This window comes from Sminthopsis crassicaudata, chromosome 2, assembly GCF_048593235.1.
Source record: "Sminthopsis crassicaudata isolate SCR6 chromosome 2, ASM4859323v1, whole genome shotgun sequence".
NCBI classification, from domain to species: Eukaryota; Metazoa; Chordata; class Mammalia; order Dasyuromorphia; family Dasyuridae; genus Sminthopsis; species Sminthopsis crassicaudata.
Genome location: NC_133618.1, coordinates 71025668 through 71046656, shown reverse-complemented (window position 1 = coordinate 71046656; position 20989 = coordinate 71025668).

Here is a 20989-nt window from a genome sequence, read left to right as displayed (position 1 = left end):
ATTCAATACAGTAGAACGGGTTCAGGGGGGACAAGGGGAAAAAAAGCATAATCAGGGGATAACATGATGGCAGGAAATACAGAATTAGTAATTTTAACTGAATTCTCCCATTAAATTGAGGCAGATAGCAGACTGGATCAAAAGTCAGTACCCTACAATATGTTGTTTACAGGAAACACACTTGAAGCAGTAAGATACATACCGAATAAAGGTAAAAGGTTGGAGAAGAATCTATTATGCCACAGGTGAAGCCAAAAAAGCAGGGGTAGCCATCTTTATCTCAGATCAAGCAAAAGCACAAATTAATCTAATTAAAATAGATAAGGAAAGAAATTATATCCTGCTAAAAGATAGCATAGACAATGAAGCTATATCAATACTAAACATATATGTACCAAGTGGTATAGCATCTAAATTCCTAAAGGAAAATTTAAGAGTTGCAAGAAGAAATAGACAGCAAAACTATAATAGTGGGAGATCTCAACCTTGCACTCTCAGATTTAGAGAAATCAAACCACAAAACAAATAAGAAAGAAATTAAAGAGGTAAATAGAAAAAGTAGGTATGGTAGATCTTTGGAGTAAACTGAATGATGATGATAGAAAGGAGTATACTTTACTCTCAGCAGTTCATGGAAGCTATACAAAAATTGACAATATATTGGGACATAAAGATCTCAAAATTAAATGCAGGAAGGCAGAAATAATAAATGCCTTTTTCTGAGATCAAAAGGCAATAAAAACTACATTCAATAAGAAGTTAAGGGTAAATAGACCAAAAAGTAATTGGAAACTGAATAATCTCATCTTAAAGAATGACTGGGTGAAACAGCAAATTTTAGAAACAATTAATAATTTCTCCCAAGATAATGACAAAGATGAGACATCATACCAAAATTTGTGGGATGCAGCTAAAGTGGGAATAAGGGGAAATTTTATATTTTTAGAGGCTTACTTAAGTAAAATAGAGAAAAAGAAGATTAATGAATTGGGCCTGCAACTTAAAAAGCTAGAAAAAGACTAATTTAAAAACCCCAACCAAAAATTAAACTTGAAATTCTTAAATTAAAAGGAGAAATCAATAATATTGAAAGTAAAAAAAAACTATTGAATTAATAAATAAAACCAAGAGTTGGTTTTATGAAAAAGCCAATAGAATAGATAAACCTTTGGTAAATCTGATCAGAAAAAGGAAAGAGGAAAATCAAATTGTTAGTCTTTCAAATGAAAAGGGGGATCTTTCCACCAATGAAGAGGAAATTAGAGAAATAATAAGGAGCTACTTTGCCCAACTCTATGCCAATAAATTTGATAACTTAAGTGAAATGGATGACTACTTCCAAAAATATAGGCTTCCTAGATTAACAGAGGAGGAAGTAAACTGCTTAAATAGTCCCATTTCAGAAAAAGAAATAGAACAAGCTATTAATCAACTTCCCAGGAAAAAATCCCCAGGACCAGATGGATTTACATGTGAATTCTACCAGACATTTAAAGAATAATTAGCCCCAATGTTATATAAACTATTTGAAAAAGTAGGGGATGAAGGAGTCCTACCAAACTCCTTTTATGACACAGACATGGTACTGATACCTAAACCAGGTAGATCAAAAACTGAGAAAGAAAATTATAGACCAATTTCCTTAATGAATATTGATGCTAAAATCTTAAATAAGATATTAGCAAAAAGACTTCAGAAAATCACCTCCAGGATAATACACTATGATCAAGTAGGATTTATTCCAGGAATGCAGGGCTGGTTTAATATTAGGAAAACTATTAATATAATTGACCATATTAATAATCAAATTAATAAAAACCATATGATCATCTCAATAGATGCAGAAAAAGCATGTGATAAAATCCAACATCCATTCCTACTAAAAACACTTGAGAGTATAGGAATAAATGGACTATTCCTTAAAATAATCAGGAGCATATATTTAAGACCATTAGTAAGCATAATATGTAAAGGAGATAAACTGGAACCTTTCCCAGTAAGATCAGGAGTGAAACATGTTTGTCCAGTAACACCATTATTATTCACTATTTTATTAGAAAAACTAACCTTGGCAATAAGAGTTGAGAAGGAGATTAAAGGAATTAGAGAAGGAAATGAGGAACCAAATTATCACTTTTTGCAGATAACATGATGGCATACTTAGAGAACTGCAGAGATTCTACTAAAAAGCTAAAAATAATATACAACTGTAGCTAAGTGGCAGGATAGAAAATAAATTTACATAAATCCTCAGCATTTTTATACATCACCAACATAATCCAAGAGTTAGAGATACAAAGAGAAATTCCATTGAAAATAACTGTTGATAGCATAAAATATTTGGGAATCTATCTACCAAAGGAAAGTCAGGAACTATATGAGCAAAATTACAAAACACTTTCCATGCAAATAAAGTCAGTTTTCAATAATTTTTAAAATATCAAATGATCTTGACTATGCAGATCAAATATAATAAATATGAAAATACACCCTAAACTATTTATTTAGTGCTATACCAATCAGACTCCCAAGTAACTATTTTAATGACCTAAAAAAATCTCAACAAAATTCATATGGAAGTACAAAATGGCAAGAATTTCAAGGGAATCAATGAAAAATAATCAAATAAAGATGGCCTACCTGTACCTTATCTAAAACTATATTATACAGCAGCAGTCACGAAAACCATTTGGTTTTGGCTAAGAAGTAGATTAGTTGATAAATGGAATAGGTTATGTTCATAGGACAAAATAGTTAATAACTACAACAATCTAGCCTTTGACAATTCCAAATATCCCAATTTTTGTGATAAGGATTCATTATTTGACAAAAACTGATGGGAAAACTGGAAATTATTAAGACAGAAATTAGGCATGGACCTATGCTTAATACCATACAACAAGATCAAAATGGGTCTATGATTAAGGCATAAAGAACTAGATTATAAATAAATTACAGGAATATATGATAGTTTACCTCTCAGACTTTTAAAGGACGAAGGGATTTGTGACAAAAGATGAACTAGAGATAATTATTGATCACAAAATAGAAAATTTTGATTACATCAAATTAAAAGGCCTCTGTACGAATAAACCTAATGCAAACAAGATTAGAAGGGAAGCAACTGGTAAAACATTTTTATAGTTAAGGGTTCTGATAAAGGACTCATTTCTAAAACATATAGAGAATTGACTCTAACTTATAAGGAACCAAGCCATTCTCCAATTGATAAATGGTCAAAGGATATGAACAGACAATTTTCAGATGAAATTGAAACTATTTCTGTTCATATAAAAAGATTTCCAAATCATTATTGATCAGAGAAATGTAAATTAAGACAGCTCTGAGATACCACTACAAAATGTTGGAGGGGATATGGGAAAACTGGGACACTGATGCATTTTTGGTGGAGTTGTGAATGAATCCAAACATTCTTGAGAGCAATCTAGAATAATGCCCCAAAAGTAATCAATCTGTGTAATATCCTTTGATCCAGCAGTGTTAGTACTGGGCTTATATGCCAAAGAAATACTAAGAAAGGGAAAGGGACCTGTATATGCCAAAATGTTTGTGGCAGCCCTTTTTGTGGTGGCTAGAAACTGGAAAATGAATGGATGCCCATCAATTGGAGAATGGTTGGGTAAATTGTAGTATATGAATGGAATATTATTGCTCTGTAAGAAATTACCAGCAGGATGAATACAGAGAGGCTTGGAGAGACTTACATGAACTGATATTGAGTGAAATGAGCAGAATCATGAGATCATTTTACACTTCAACAACAATACTGTATGAGGATGTATTCTGATGGAAGTGGATATCTTTGAAAAAGAGAAGATCTAATTCAGTTCCAATTGATCAGTGATGGATAGAATTAGCTAAACCCAGAGAAGGAACACTGGGAAATGAGCGTGAACTATTTCCATTTTTGTTATTCTTCTCAGATTCATTTTACCTTCTGTATCCATTTCTTCCTGTGAAACAAAAGAACTATTAGGTTCTGCACACATATATTGTATCTTGGATACAGTATAAGATTAACATGTATAAGACTGCCTGCCATCTAGGGGAGGGGGTGGAGGGAAGAAAGGGAAAAGTCAGAGCAGAAGTGAGTTCAGGGAATAATGGTGTAAAAAATTACCCATGCATATGTAGTCAATTAAAAAAACTTATTAAAAATCTTTAAAAAAAGAACTCCCAGAACTCAGGGATACAAAAATTATAATAATAAAAAAAAAAGATGAAATTCACCCATTTCTTTTAATGATTATCTTTTCCCCTGGGGAAAAATGATCAATTTTGCTGGATAATTGATTCTTGACATTCATTTTATTTCCAGAATATCTGATTTTATGTCCTTCAAACCTTTAAAGTAGAAACTGTTACATCCGTGGTAATACTGATATTGGCTCCTCTATATATGAATCATTTCCTTCTAGCTCCTTACATTATTTTCTCCTTGATTTTATAATTATGCAATATAACTATGATGTTCTTTGGAGTTTTCATTTTGAAGTCTCTTTCAGGAGGCTATTTTACCTTCTTATTCTAGGACATCAGGGCACTTTTCCTTTATGAATTCCTGAAAGATGATATCTAGGCTCATTCTTTCATCATTCAGATAGTCCAGTAATTCTTAGACTGTCTCTCCTAAATCTATGTTCCAGATTAGTTGTTTTTCCAATTAGTATTTAAGATTTTCTTCAATTTTTTCATGTTCTTTTTTTGGTTTTGCTTGACTGATTGTTTGATTCTTAAAGTATTGAGTTATCCACTTCCATTTGTTCTGCTCTATTTTTTTAGTGAATTATTTTCTTTAGTTAGCTTATTTATCCCCTTTTGCATTTGGTATATTGAACTTCCATATGAAGCATTTTGTTCATTCCATTTTTTTTCCACTTTACTAATTGTTTGCTCAGTGAATTGGTTTCTTTTTCATATTTATTTTGTAAGCATTCATTTTGATTTTCCATTTCATCAACTCTATTTTAATCAGTTTTCTTCAAATAATTTCTGTTTTCCATTTTCTAAACTCCATTTCCAAATTTTCATTTCTTTTCCCATTTTGCTTCTCATTCTCTTTTAAGATACTTTATGAATTCTTCCAATAGACCTTTTTGAAATGTGTGAAGACTGAGTTAGCACCCTGGTTACCTTAGAATCAGCCAGAGTCAGGATAATCAAAAGACCTTGGTCTTTATTCTTGGTCTTTAGGTGTAGAAGTGAAGGGAATGGACACAGGATCTCTGTGACTTTCCTTTTCCCCCTCTACTGCCAAAATGACTCTAGCTTGTCTTAGTCCATCCCCTAATCTTTCCCACAATTCTCTGTATACACCAAAAGATTGAACCAGCATAGAATAGTGGGAAGGGTTATTTTCCCAGAATATAATAATAAAATATTGTCCAATCAGTAATTAGCCTTAAGTGCTCAGTTGTCCGACTTCAGTGCATCAACTCAAGAATTTTAGCCCTTCACATCTCCTGTTTTCTTTTGTTTTAGAACACAGGTGGTCATGCCATACCTGACTTCTCAGGGAGGTGAGAACCTCAAAAAGGAGGTGATCATGCAGTCCCTGACTTCTCAGGAAGCGAAATGAAAAGCACCAAAGGGAAATGGGGAGTCAAGTTAGGTATTGCTAGCAGGTTTCTGGGTTGGTCTTATTAGAAACAGGTATCCACAAACCCATCAGCATGGGAGGTATTACACAAGCACATAGCAATAATGCACAAGCTATTAGTGATGACTCCCCACAACTAGTGCAGGCTCAATGTAGTGTAACAAACATTAATTATACATGCAAACCGTGATATAACAGACAATATAAATCAACATAGTGTTGTAAAAGATTTCTAGAAATCCTAGAAGGAAGATATATAAATAACAATCATACATATGCCTTTTCAGCAGCCAAGAGATAATCCCAAACCAATCTATTGTCCTTCATGTGTCAGGGAATCCAATGATCTCCACAAGTTTTTGAAATACTGCAACAGTCTTTTTATGTGTTAGGGAATCTAATGATTCCTGCAGATTTTAAAGTCCATAACAGTCTTATCATTTCTCAGAAAATCAAATGATTCCTGAGAGTTTTCAAGTCCTATAACAGTCTTATCATGTCTCAGAGAATCCATTGATTCCTGAGGGTTTAGAAGTCCAACATTTGTTGATGTCCATGAGTCAAATTCCATAACTGCCATGATCTTTCAGTGGTGGGCACAATCAGCAATGGAACCATCTGATGTTTCTTGGGTCTTCTATTTAATTTCAAAGGTCTGCTCCATCTCTTTCCAATGGACAAGGCGTATAAGGCTCATTGATACTCATCTGATTTTTTCTCCACCTGTGGAGATAAAAGCAAACCATCACCCAAAGCAGAAAACCTATCTGGTACCTTCCATTCACCACTTTATTGGTCTCTCCACATTACCTGACGATTATCTAAAGATAATGGAGCTGCTCACACTGGATACTGACCTTCCAATGGGTTACAAAATCTGTCTGCCTGAGCTAGTGCATCTTTGTCAAAAATCAAGAGGTTAATAGTATAAAGAGATAAATTTAAAAGTTCTCTATGATTACCTGTGGCTCCCCCTTTCTTTTGTTTTTGGAGGAGCTTCTTAATATTTCTGTTTTACCTCTCACTATTGCCTGTCCTTTAGGATTAAAAGGTATGCCAGTGGTGTGTAAAACCTTATACTGTGCACAAAAGTGTACAAAATGTTTAGAAGTATATGCAGGTCCATTGTCTGTTTTTATTGCTTGTCGAACACTCATAATTACAAATGTTTGTATAAGGAATTCAGTGACCACTCGGGGTGTCTTTTTTGCTGGTGGTATTGCAAAAGTGAATCCTGAAAAAGTGTCTACCACAAGATGGATGAAAGACAAATGACTAAAAGATATATAATGGGTCACATCCATTTGTCAAATTTCATTGGACCTCAAACCACTAGGGTTTTTGTCTGGAGTTAGTGTAGTAGCATGGAAAAGAAGGCAAGCTGGATAGAATTTTACTATACTCCTAGCTTCCTCTTTTGTTATCCCATATTGCAAACATAAAGCTTGAGCAGCCTGATGACATTTAGAATGAAATTCTTGGGCTTCCTGAGATAAAGGAGTATTGGCCAACATAGTTAGAAGGCTATTTGCTTTTAAATTACCATCAAAAATAGGACCTGGAAGTCCACTACGTGAGTGCACATGCAAGATATAAATCTTACCTCGATGCTTTCTCATTTGCTCTTGAAGTTCCTTAAAGAGCTGATATATATTAGAAGCTACAAATTTTATGTGGGCTGTGGTAATTCTTTGTATCACACCTAAGGAATAGGACAGATCAGATATTATATTTATATCTCCTGGATAATAAGTAAGAGCTAGAATGATTGTATACAATTCATTCTGCTGAGTAGAATGAAAAAGAGTTCTGACTACTCTCTTTATAGTTAAGCCAGGAGACTTTGTAGCACAAATATTATGTTTGGATACATCTGTGAAGATAGCTGGTTCTTTAAGGACCTTTAAGAACTTTAGAAACATTTTCTTCAAGAATCCATTATCAGGGGCAGTTAGGTGGTGCAGTGGATAGAGCACCAGCCTTGAATTCAGGAGGACCCAAATTAAAATCTGGTCTCAGACACTTAACACTTTCTGGCTGTGTGACCCTGGGCAAAGCACTTAACCCCAGCTTCTAAGTGGTAACCTGCTCACATGGAACAAAAGAGAAACTTTGGAGGTACAGAAATTAATTGGGGTACTATTCAAAGCATCAAGGCAATTTATGCATGCTTGGTTCAGGCATGGAATTTGAGCAAAACAGGATAGAGTTATCTTTGTCAGAATTCTTGGAGTAGTACAAGTTAGCAACATAACATAGTAAACAAATATTGGACATTATGTTAAAGTTTGATACTCATTATATGAAGCTATGTATCCCTTATGATTTATGTAATATATTAAATTGGATGGAATAGGATAATGGTCCAAATGAATTGCATTTCATATACATCCTCTATGTCTGAAGGATCTACAGGACATTTCTGTTTAATGATGCAATATAATATTAATCTTATGCAAAATGTAACTAATCAGTTTTAATTGCACTAATCATATTCTATGAAAACTAATCCATTTCTGCAAAAAGTATCACCACTTTTTAAAACTTTAGAATCTCAGAGTTGCAAGGAAAACAAAAAATTTTTACTTATTTCTATAGTTCTCACTTGTTTAATTTGAGAACACATTGTGCTATATTAAAATTATAATTAAGGAAAACATTAAACAGAATTTATTTGTAGCTTGCAGAGGTGATATTTACCTTTTACATCATTTTTATTATAATTATCATCATTAACATCATAATTATGAATTCATTAAACATTATGTTTCAGGCACTGTGCTAAGCACTAGGGATACAAAGAAAGTCATCAATAGGGCCCCTGCTTCAGTGTAAATGGGAAACATTCTCAGAAGGAAGGTGTTAGTTATGTGGAATTAAGGAGAATTGGAAGAAGAAAGGATTTAAGCCATCTTGAAGGAAGCTAAGGATTTTTAAGGAGTAGTGAACATTATTTTTGTTTGTAAATTGTATGGAAAGTATGAGATTTTCTTACTTTGGTATCAAATTGACTTTTCAGTAGAGAAATAAAGTGAATCTCATTTCTTAGAGATTTAGAGAACAGAATATACCAATATGAATTGTAAGAGATATTTTTCAGTGTGGTGCAGTCTATCAAACTTAGGCCCTAAATAGCTCTGTGAATCTGGGTAATTCCCCTTGACTCCATTGGAAGGATCTAATGAAATAACATAACGTAATGTCTTTGGTATACTCTAAAGCTCTATAAAAATGTCAACCATTGTTTTTAACCATTATTATTGTTTCAGTATAAGGATTGAATCCAAATCACTCCACCTTTTCTAGCCCTAACATATTTAACATGTGAAAAAAACTTAATTTCACCAGTATCAACATGATCATGATTATGATGATGTTTTATAGTGTTTTTAATGTTTCCAAAAAGTACAAATGTATTATTTTATTTTATCTTCACAAAAAATTACTGGGAAGTAATTGTTATTCTCTTTTGCAGATGATAAAACTAAAGTATGAAGAAGTAAAATTATTTCTACAGGGTTACGAAGGTAATAAATGTCTAAAAATATTTTTGAATTCAAGGTTTTTTTTTTTCTGATGCTAAGTCCATTGTTCTATGCACTATGCCATGAAATTGCCAAACATAAATCATCCAATAAATTAATTTCAGTGACATTCCATTAAAAGAGTATTACAACTGGTTGAATAACTTAATAACTCCTTGAATGATTTGTATAAAATGAGTTTATCTCTGGAACAAGCAATTGATTTTTGAGAGTTTGCCAACAGATTAGAAGAGGAGTCATAAAGAGTTGACCCCAAAAAAATAAAATTAATATGAATAATTGACAAAAAAAGGATTAAAATAAAATGTAGTAGAGAAAACAGAATTCAAGTAAGGGAATAGTAAAACCAAAGTGGAACTGAGCCTGTCTTTGAAACCTATATTCTCAATGACTAAGGAAAGGTTTCTTCTTTCCCAATATTGTCTCACTCAATGACACTTTATTATCAGATATTGTGTTATTCAATAATTTAATGATGTTTAATTCTTTGTGACCCAAAGAATAATACTGCCCATTGGGTTTCTGGGCAAAAATATTACAGTGATTTGATATTTCCTTCTCTAGCAGCTAAGGCAATAAGGTAAATAGAGGTTGAGATTTTTTCAGAATATGGCAGCTGGTGAGTGTTTAAGATTAAGCTTGAACTGAGTTCCTTAGCTCCAGGGCTACTATTCTATCCATTGGGCCAATGAGCTGCCAATACCCTGTGATATATTCTATTTCTTTACCCAAATCTTTCTGGTGATCTTAATTTTTGCATCAACTATAAAGAAGCCAGTGGTTAAAACAAATAAATATAAATATAAATTAAACACAGAACAACTCCACCAAAATGTTATATATTTTATTACCTGTGGGCTCAAAAGCAATTATAATGGTACTTTTTTGCTTTTGAAATTTATTTTTATTTTTTAAGTAAGCATTTTTATTTTAAAAACATATGCATAGATAATTTTCAACATTCATACTTGCAAAATCTTGTGTTATAATTTTTTCCTCCATTCTCCACACTCCTTCCCCTAGGTGGCAAGTAATCTAATATATAATAAGTAGGTGCAATTTTTTTATATATTTCTGCAAATTATCATGCTGCAGAAGAAAAATCAGATTAAAAAATAATGAGAAAGAAAAAATGCAAGTAAACAACAACAAAAACTGAAAATACTATGCTATGATGCACATTCAGACCTAACATTACTCATTCTGGATGCAGATGGCTCTCTTCATCTCTAGACAGTTGGGTTTGGCTTGAATTTCCTCAGTGTTGAAAAGAAATACATCCTTCAGAATAAAACATCATATAATCTTTCTTTTTATTATTATTTTTTTAATTTTCAAAACTTATGCATAGATAATTTTTAAACAATGACCCTAACAGAACCTTGTGTTCCATTTTTCATTCCCTTCCTACAACCCTCTAACCCATATTCAAATAATCCAATATATGTTAAACATAGTTAAATATATGCTAAATTCAATATATGCATACAAATTTATACAATTATGTTGCTGCACAAAACAAAATCAAATTAAAAAGGAAGGAAATGAGAATGAAAATAAAATTCAAGCAAACAACAATAAAAAGAATGAAAATGCTATGTTGTCATTTACACTCAGTCTCCACAGTCCTCTCTCTGGTTTTAGATTTCTCTCTTCATCATAAGATCATTGGGACTGGCCTGAATCTTCTCACAGTTAAAGACAGTCATAATCATCAGAATTGATCATTATATAATCTTCTTGTTGCCACCTGCAATTATTATCTGGTTCTTCTCAAGTCACTTAGCATCAGTTAATGTAAGTCTCTCCAGGCCTCTCTGAAATCATTTTGTGGATAATTTCTTACAGAAAAATAATATTCTATAACATTCATATAAAATAACTTATTCAGCAACTGATAGGTATTCACTCACTTTCCAGTTTTTTGTCACTATAAAAAGAGGTACTACGAACATTTTTTTCACATGTAGGTCCCTTTCCTCCTTTAATATCCTTTTGCGATACATACCCAATAGAAACACTGCTGAGTCAAAGGGTATGCACAGTTTGATAACTCTTTGGGCATACTTCCAAATTGTTCTCCAGAATGGTTGGATAAGTTCACAGTTCCATGAACGATATAGTAGTATCCCAGTTTTCCCACATCCTCTTTAACAACTGTTATTATCTTTTCCTCTCATTTTAGCCAATCTTAGTGTGTAGTGTGTTATCTCAGAGTTATCTTAATTTGCATTTCTCTGAAGAATAGCGATTTAGAGCACCTTTTTGTGAGAAAAGAAATAATTTCAATTTATCTAAAAATTGTCTGTTCATAACCTTTGACTATTTACCAATTGGAGAATGGTTTGGTGTAAAGTGCTGTTGTCTCCAGAAGCTGCTGATCACTCTCTGGGAGGAGATCTGCTGTGTCAACTCAAATTTCTTGGACAGATTCTTCTTCCTGTAGACAGCTGACTTCCCTTCCTGCAGAGAGCTACCTCAAGTTTCATCCAGACAAAACTCTCTCTTTCCACCAGAGCTGCCCTCTTTTGTCCTCCCAGAGAATGGGCTTGGAATAATGCAAGGGCTTCTGGGAAAAATTACTTCAACCAATGAACTTGCTCCTCCTAAGCATGTAATCTCTTCCCCAGGAATTCACAAGTAAAACTTCCAGTAAAACCTGATCTAGAACTGTATTATAAAGCAACAGTCACCAAAACCTTTTGGTATTGGCTAAGAAATAGACTAGTTGATCAGTGGCATAGATTAGGTTCACAGGGCAAGACAGTGAATAAAAATAGCAATCTAGTGTTTGATAAACCCAAAGATCCCAAATTTTGGGATAAGAATTCATTATTTGACAAAAACTGCTGGGGAAACTGGAAATTAGTATGGCAGAAACTAGACATGGACCCACATTTAACACCACATACTAAGATAAGATCAAAATGGGTCCAAGATTTAGTCATAAAGAACGAAATCATAAATAAATTGGAGGAACATGGGATGGTTTACCTCTCGGACTTGTGGAGGAGGAAGGAGTTTGTGACCAAGGGAGAACTAGAGACCATTATTGATCACAAAATGTAAAATTTTGATTACACCAAATTAAAAAGTTTCTGCACAAACAAAACTAATGCAAACAAGATTAGAAGGGAAGTAACAAATTGGGAAAACATTTTTACAGTTAAAGTTTCTGATAAAGGCCTCATCTCCAAAATATACAGAGAATTGACTTTAATTTGTAAGAAATCAAGCCATTCTCCAATTGATAAAGGGTCAAAAGATATGAACAGACAATTTTTAGATGATGAAATTAAAACTATTTCCACTCATATGAAAGAGTGTTCCAAATCAGTATTGATAAGAGAAATGCAAATTAAGACAACTCTGAGATACTACTACACACCTGTCAGATTGGCTAAGATGACAATAATAAATAATGATGAATGTTGGAGGGGCTGTGGGAAAACTGGGACACTGATGCATTGTTGGTGGAGTTGTGAAAGAATCCAACCATTCTGTAGAACAATCTAAAATTATGCCCAAAAAGTTATCAAACTGTGCATACCCTTTGACCCAGCAGTGCTACTACTGGGTTTATATCCCAAGGAAATACTAAAAAAGGGAAAGGGACCTATATGTGCCAAAATGTTTGTTGCAGCCCTTTTCATAGTGGCTAGAAACTGGAAAATGAATGGATGTCCATCAATTGGAGAATTGTTGGGTAAATAATGGTATATGAATGTTATGGAATATTATTGTTCTGTAAGAAATGACCAACAGGAGGAATACAGAGAGGCTTGGAGAGACTTACATCAACTGATGCTAAGTGAAACGAGCAGAACCAAAAGATCATTATACACTTCAACAATGATATTGTATGAGAATGTATTCTGATGGAAGTAGATATCTTCAACATAGAGAAGAGCTATTCCAATTCCAATTGATCAATGATGGACAGAATCAGCTACACCCAGAAAAGGAACACTGGGAAATGAGTGTAAACTGAGAGCATTGTTGGTTTTTTTTTTGTTGTTTTTGTTTTTTGTTTTGTTTTGTTTTGTTTTGTTTCTCTTCCCAGATTATTTTTATCTTGCAAATACAATCTTTCCTTTGCAACAACAATAACAACAAAATGCGGTTCTGCACATATATATCGTACCTAGGATATAGTATAAGCTATTTAATATGTGTGGGAATGCCTGCCATCTAGGGGAGGGGGTGGAGGGAAGGAGGGGAAAAATTCAGAACAGAAGGGAGTAAAAGGGATAATGTTGTAAAAAAAAATTACCTATGCATATGTACTGTCAAAGAAAATGTTATAATTATAAAAATTAATTTAAAAATAAAATAAAAAAAAAACTCTCAGTAAAGGCTAGAACTAGAGAATTATCAAGTACCTACTTAGCACTTAGTAAAAATCTAACATCTCCCCCTTTCTTTTGATTTAGAAGATAGGGTGGTCATGACCTTGAAATATAAATCCATCAATATGGGAGGCATTACACATAATTACATAGGTTACATAAATACATAGTAACATAGTAACATAGTAATATAACACATGCTAGAAGTCTGTAACAAATAACATGATCAAATAATCATAAATTGAGAATTTATAAATGTCCATAAGTCCATTGTCCATTAGTCTCATCTTGTGTTAGGAAATCCAATGATTCCTTCTAGTTTTTAAAATTCTTTAGCAGTCTTCTTATTAGCCATGCTCTTTCAATGTCAGATGTTTCTTAGATTTTCTCCTTTGTTTTGAAGTCTTTCTCTTTTTCTGTCTCTCTCCAATGGACAAGGGGAATACGACTCATTGGCACCCATCTGATTCCTTCTCCATCTGAAGAAATACAAGCAAACTCTCTCCCCCAGGTAGTTAATCTATCTGGTCCCTTCCATTCACCACTTTCAGGGTCTCTTCTCACCATCTGGCAATTACATTGGAGTTGTTTGCACTGGACACAGCCCTGTTGGTTTAAAAGGCCTGTATTCTCCCCAAGTGTAATCCACTTTTGCAATCTGATTGCCTTTTGGCTGACTTATCAGGTAATCCCTTTCTGCCATGTGATTGCTTTTCTGCTGGTTGATCAAATTAGAGTCCTGACCTTCTAAAGGCTCTTTGGGTATAACATCAGCTGCCATCATGCCCCAAGTCTTTTTTGCCTGGGGACCTGGGCCCCTCATCCCGTTTCCCTGAATTATTCTACACTCTGATGACCAATGGAGTCCTCTGTTGCATTTGGGGTTTTAGGTCTTCTTTCATCTTGTCTTCTCACTGTATCTCCATATTTACACTAAGCTCTTAGATGTCCAATTTTTCCACATTGAAAATATCAATGAATTTCTCTAGAAGTCCCTTGCCAGGAGGGACCCTGTCTTTCCATGTTCATCATAGTCTGGGTATAAAAAACATTTGTTCCCACTGTAGCATAGCGTCTTATGATCTCTTTAAAAGGAGCATCTTTGTCTAATCCCCATATAATTCTTTTGCAAATCTCATTGGCATTTTCCTTAGCCAGATGTCTGGTCATTATTTCTGTAGCTGCATTTTCTCCAATAGTTCTTTTTACAGCAGTTTGCAAACATCCCACAAAATCTGCAAATGGTTCATTGGGACCTTGCTCTATTTTAGTGAAAGCCTCTCCCTGATCTTTCTGTCCAGGGAGGACACCCCAAGCTTTTATTGCAGCCTTAGCAATTTGCTCATATATTGTCATGGTATAATTAATCTGTTCTGAATTCTCTCCATACCGACCTTCACCAGCTAAGTGCTCAAAAGTGAATTGTGTGTTAACTCCTATTTCCAAATTGCACCTTACTTGGATTTTACATAATTCATGAAACTCTGCAAGCCATAACAAATTTTCTCCAGGTTCTAGACATGTCCTTGCTATGGATTTCCAATCATTTGGGGTTAGGACTTCATAAGACAAACCATCTAGTAATGTTTTAACATAAGATGATGTAGCCCCATAAAAGATACAACCTTTTTTCAAATCTTTAATATTATTCAAATCTGAAGGTGCATATCTTCTCCTTTTTTGACTTACAGAATCAATGTCTTCAATCACTGGATATGCATGTATAAAATCACTTATATCCTATCCTTCTCTCTTAGCTTTGACCAATGCTTTTTCTAATCTTGGCATAGGCTTAGGCTGCTTCACAGGTGATTCTGCTTGTGTTTCTGCCTCTTCCCCTCCTCCTTCTTGCTCCACTCCTGAAGGGTTGATTGAGGGAGGAGATGGGAAATGCTCCAGTTGCTCAGATTTGTACTTAACTTCATTGTTATCTGGTTCATCCTTTTCACCTAGTTTAGTTGACACCTCCCCATTTTGCTCCTTCTTCTCTTCCTTTAGAATAAAAATTTTTAAATCCCTTTGGATTAAATTATAGGTATGAAGTGTATCTTTGGAAATTGAGTTGGTTTGGAATTGTAGTGTTCACCTAATTGCTTTCCTACTAATTCCCATTCATCTAGATCCAATTCTTCTTCTAGAGAAAAACAATGACATATGACCTTCACAGTTTTTAAAAGTTCAGTAATCTCCTCCAAAATTATAATCAATTCTTGGCTTTTCATAACCTTGATGATGTTCTCTAAACATTTTCCCTGAACAGAAGGTGTTTGCCCCATTTCACTATAAGAGATTGCTGGCTTAGCCCTTAACAAGTTAAGTTCCTTATTTGTTTATTAGAACACTCACTTAATCTTTAACAAAGTTTCCTTGTTACTTACACTTCTGGGTCAGAGAGACAGATCTGGATTGGAGGCTTTTCCACTGGAATCAGGATTGTGTCTGTCCCTGTTCAGGCACCAAATTGCGATGGTCCGGTCTAGCTCCTCTGAAGTGCTCAGAATAAGTCCTTAAATGCAAAAGTCTGGACTAGCTCCTCTGAAGGCCTCAGAATAAGTCCTTGTCAGGATAAGCAAAAGTCCTTGCCCCACGTTGTGGACGCCAATATGTAATGTGCTGTTGTCTCCAGAGACTGCTGATCGCTCTCTGGGAGGAGATCTGCTGTGTCAACTCAAATTTCTTGGACAGATTCTTCTTCCTGTAGATAGCCAACTTCCCTTCCTGCAGCGAGCCACCTCAAGTCTCATCCAGACAAAACTCTCTCTTTCCTCCAGATCTGCCTTCTTTTATCCTCCCAGAGAATGGGTTGGGATAATGCAAGGGCTTCTGGGAAAAAAAATTATTTCATCCAATGAACTTGCTCCTCCTAAGCATGCAAGCTCTTCCCCAGGAATTCACAAGTAAAACTCCCAGTAAAGGCTGGAACTAGAGAATTGTCAAGTACCAACTTAGCACTTAGTAAGAACTTAATATCTCATTATCTCTTTAGCACTTAGTAAAAACCTAACAGTTTGGATTCTTATAAATTTGAATCAATTCTTTATATGTTTTAGAAATGAGGCCTTTTTTAGAACCCTTAAATGTAAAAATTTTTTTCCCAATTTATTGCTTCCTTTCTGAGCTTGTCTGCATTATTTTTTTTTCTTACAGAAACTTTTTAACTTAAAATAACCAAAATCGTCCGTCTCATGTTCAAGTACAAGTTCCAGTAATTCTTTGGACACAAATTCCTTCTTTCTCCACAGATGTGAGAGGTAAACTATTCTGTTTCTCTAATTTGCTTATAATATCATTCTTTATGACTAAATCTGAATATTATCTTGGTATATGTTGTTAGGTATGTATTTGAGACTAGTTTTCTGCCATATTAATTTTTCTTCTGTGAATCTAACCTATTCCAATGATCAACTTTTTAAAGGACCTTAATTGATATATCACTAAATAAGTAGATTAATTAAGACAATATTGTCATTTTTATTATATTGATTTGACCTACCCATAAGCACTTGATATTTTTCCAACTGATAATATCTGACTGTATTTGTGTGTAAAGTATTTTATACTTGTTTTCTTATAGTACCTGACTTACCCTTAGCAGATAGAGTAACAAATATTTTATACTATCGACAGTTATTTTGAATGGAATTTCTTTTAGTATCTCTTGCTGTAGGACTTTGTTGTTAATATATCAAAATGCTGATTATTTTTGTATATTTATTTTGTATTTTGTAACTTTGCTGAAGCGAATTGTTTATAGATATTTTTTTATTTTTTTATTGAAGCTTTTTATTTAGAAAGCATATACATGGGTAATTTTTCTAACATTGAAAATTTTCCAAATTTTCCCCACCTTTCCTCCTATTCCCGCCCCTAGCTGGCGGATAATCCAATACATGTTAACTATGTTGAAATACATGTTAGATCTAATATTTGTATACATATTTATAGTCATCTTGTTGCACAAAAAAAATCAGATCAAGAAGGAAGAAAAAAAAAACTGAAAAAGAAAACATAATGCAAGTAAATAACAGCAAAGTAAGAATGCTATGTTGTGTTCCACACTCTGTTTCATGAATCTCTCTCTGGGTGTAGATGACTCTCTTCATCACTGCATAAGTGCAACTGGTTTGAATCATCTCAAGGTTGAAGACAGACACATACATCAGAATTTACTGTCATATGTCTTGTTGTTACCATATAAAATGATCTCCTGGTTCTGCTCATTTCACTTAGCATCAATGTAGGTCTCTCCAAGCCTCTCTGAAATCATCCTGCTCATCATTTCTTACAGAACAATAGTATTACATGACATTCATATGCTATGATTTATTCAGCCATTCTCCAATTGATGGTTATCCACTCAGTATCCAGTTTATTGCCATTACAAAGAGAGCTGTCACAAACATTTTTGCACATGTAAGTCTGTTTCCCTCCTTTAAGTTGTCTTTGGGATATAATCCCAGTAGAAACACTGCTAGATCAAATGGTATGCACAGTTTGATAACATTTTGAGCATAGTTCCAAATTGTTCTCCAGAATGGTTTGATCTGTTCACAGTTCCACCAACAATGTATCAGTGTCCCAATTTCCCCCCATCCCTTCCAATATTTGCCACTCTTTTTTCCTGTCATCTTATCCAAACTGATAGGTGTGTAGCGGTATCTCAGAGTTGTCTTAATTTGGATTTCCATGATGAATAGTAATTTGAAGCATCTTTTCATGTGTCTACAAATAGTTTCAGTTTTTTCATCTGAAAATGCTTTGTTCAAATCCTTTGAAGATTTATTAATTGGAGAATGGCTTGAATTTTTATTTTGAACTTATAAATTTGAATCAATTTTCTATATATCTTAGAAATTAGGCTTTTATCAGATCCTTTGGATATAAAACTGTTTTTCCCAGTTTATTGCTTCCTTTCTAATATTGTCTGCCTTAGTTTTGTTTGTACAAAAACTTTTTTAACTTAATATAATCAAAATTATATATTTTGTGATCAATAATGATCATTAGTTCTTCTTTGGTCACAAATTCCTTCCTCCTCCACAAATCTGAGAGTAAACTAATGTTCTCCTAATTTGTTTATAATATCATTGTAATGTCTAGATCATAAACCCACTTCAACCTTATCTTGGTAGACAGTCTTAGGTTTGGGTCTATGCCTACTTTTTGCCATACCCATTTCCAGTTTTCCCAGCAGTCTTTGTCAAATAGTGAATTCTTATCCCAAACATTTGGGTTTGTCAAAAACTAGATTGTTATAGTTATTGGATATTTTGTTCTATGAACCTAAGCTATTACACTGATCAACTTCTGTATTTCTTAGCCAAAACCAAATGGTTTTGATGACTGCTACTTTATAATATAGTTTTAGATCTGGTACAGCTAGGCCACCTTCATTTGCTTTTCTCTTCATTAATTCCTTTGAAATTTTTTACCTTTTGTTCTTTCAGATGAATTTTGCTAATTTTTAGGTCAACAAAATAGTGTTATGGGAGTTTGATTAGTATAGTACTAAATAAATACATTAGTTTAGGGAGTATTGTCATCTTTATTATATTTGCTTTACCTATCCACGAGCGCTTGGCATTTTTGCAGTTGCTTAGATCTGACTTTATTCATGTGGAAAATGTTTTGTAGTTTTGCTCATATATTTCCTGACTTTTACTTGGTACATGACTCCCAAAATATTTTATATTATCAACAGTTATTTTAAATGCATTTTCTCTTTGTATCTCTTGCTGTTGGATTCTGTTAGTGATTTATAAAAATGTTGGATTCATGTGGATTTAATTTGTATCCTGCAACTTTGCTAGTTAGGAATTATTTCTAATAGCTTTTTAGTTGATTCTCTGGGGTTCTCTAAGTATACCATCATATCATCTGCACAGAAGGATATTTTAATTTCCTCAATACTTACTCTAATTTTTTTAATCTCTTTCTCTTCTCTTATTGACATGGGTTGCATTTCTAATACAACATTGAATAGCAATGGTGATAGTGAGCAACATTGTTTCACCCCAGATCTTATTGGGAATAGTTCTAATTTATCCCCATTACATATGATGCATGCTGATGATTTTAAATATATTCTTCTGACAAAAGTCCATTTATTCCTATACTCTCTAAGGTTTTTAATAAGAATGAGTGTTGGATTTTATCAATTTTTTTTCTGCATCTATTGAGATAATCATATGATTTGCGTTAATTTGGTTATTGATATAGTCAATTATGCTAATAATTTTTTCTGCTATTGAAACAATCCTGCATTCCTATTATAAATTCTACTCAGTCATGGCGTATTATCCTGGGAAGATTTTGTAATCTCTGTTTTGTAATATTTTATTCAATATTTTGCATCAATATTCATTAGGGAAATTGGTCTAATTTTTTCTTCCTCTTGAGAACCCCAGAGAATCAATTAGAAAACTACTAGAAACAATTCACAACTTTAGCAAATTTGCAGCATACAAAATAAATCCACATAATTCCTCAGCATTTTTATTAATCACTAACAAAATCCAACAGCAAGATATACTAAGGGAAATTTCATTTAAAACCATTCTAGGTAATAAAAAAAATATATATATATTTAGCCATCTACCTGCCAAGACAAAGTCAGCAATTATATGAACACAATTAAAAAACACTTTCCACACAAATAAAACCGGATCTAATCAATTAGAAGAATATCAAGTATTCAAGTGTAGGCAGAGCTAATATAATAAAAATTAACATATTACCCAGATTTATTTGCCTACTTAGTGCCATATTTATCAAACTGCCAAGAAAGTATTTCACAGAGCGAAAAAAAATGCTAACAAAGATCATCTGAAAGAACATAAGGCCAGGAATTTCGAGAAAATTAATGAAAAAAGAAATCAAATGCATGTGGTCTAACTCTATCAGACCTACAACTATGTTATAAAGCAGTGGTCATCAAAATAATTTGCTACTGTCTATAAAATAGAGTACTCAATCAGTGGAATAAGTTAGTTTCATAAACCACAATTGTAAATGCCGGTAGTAATTTGGTGTTTTATAAATACAAAGACCCCAGCTCCTAGGATAAGAACTCAGTATCTGACAAAATTGCTTAGAAAATTGAAAATTAGTATGGCAAAATCTAGTCATCTAACACCCTATGCCAAAATAAGGTAAAACTGGGTCAAGATTTAGATATAAAGTGATATTATAAGCAACTTAGAAGAATGAAGGATAGTTTATTTCTCAGATTTGTGGAGAAGGAAGAAATTTGTACCCAAAAAACTAGAGTACATTATAAAATGCAAAGTGCATAATTTTGATTACAATAACTTCTAAAGGTTGTTTTACAAAGAAAATCAGTGAAGAAAAGATTAGAAGGAAATCAAAAAACTGGGAACATTTTATATCCAAGCATACTTATAAAGGCTACATTTCTAAAATATATAGAGAATTGCCTCAAATTTATAAGAATTGAAGTCATTCTCCAATTGTTC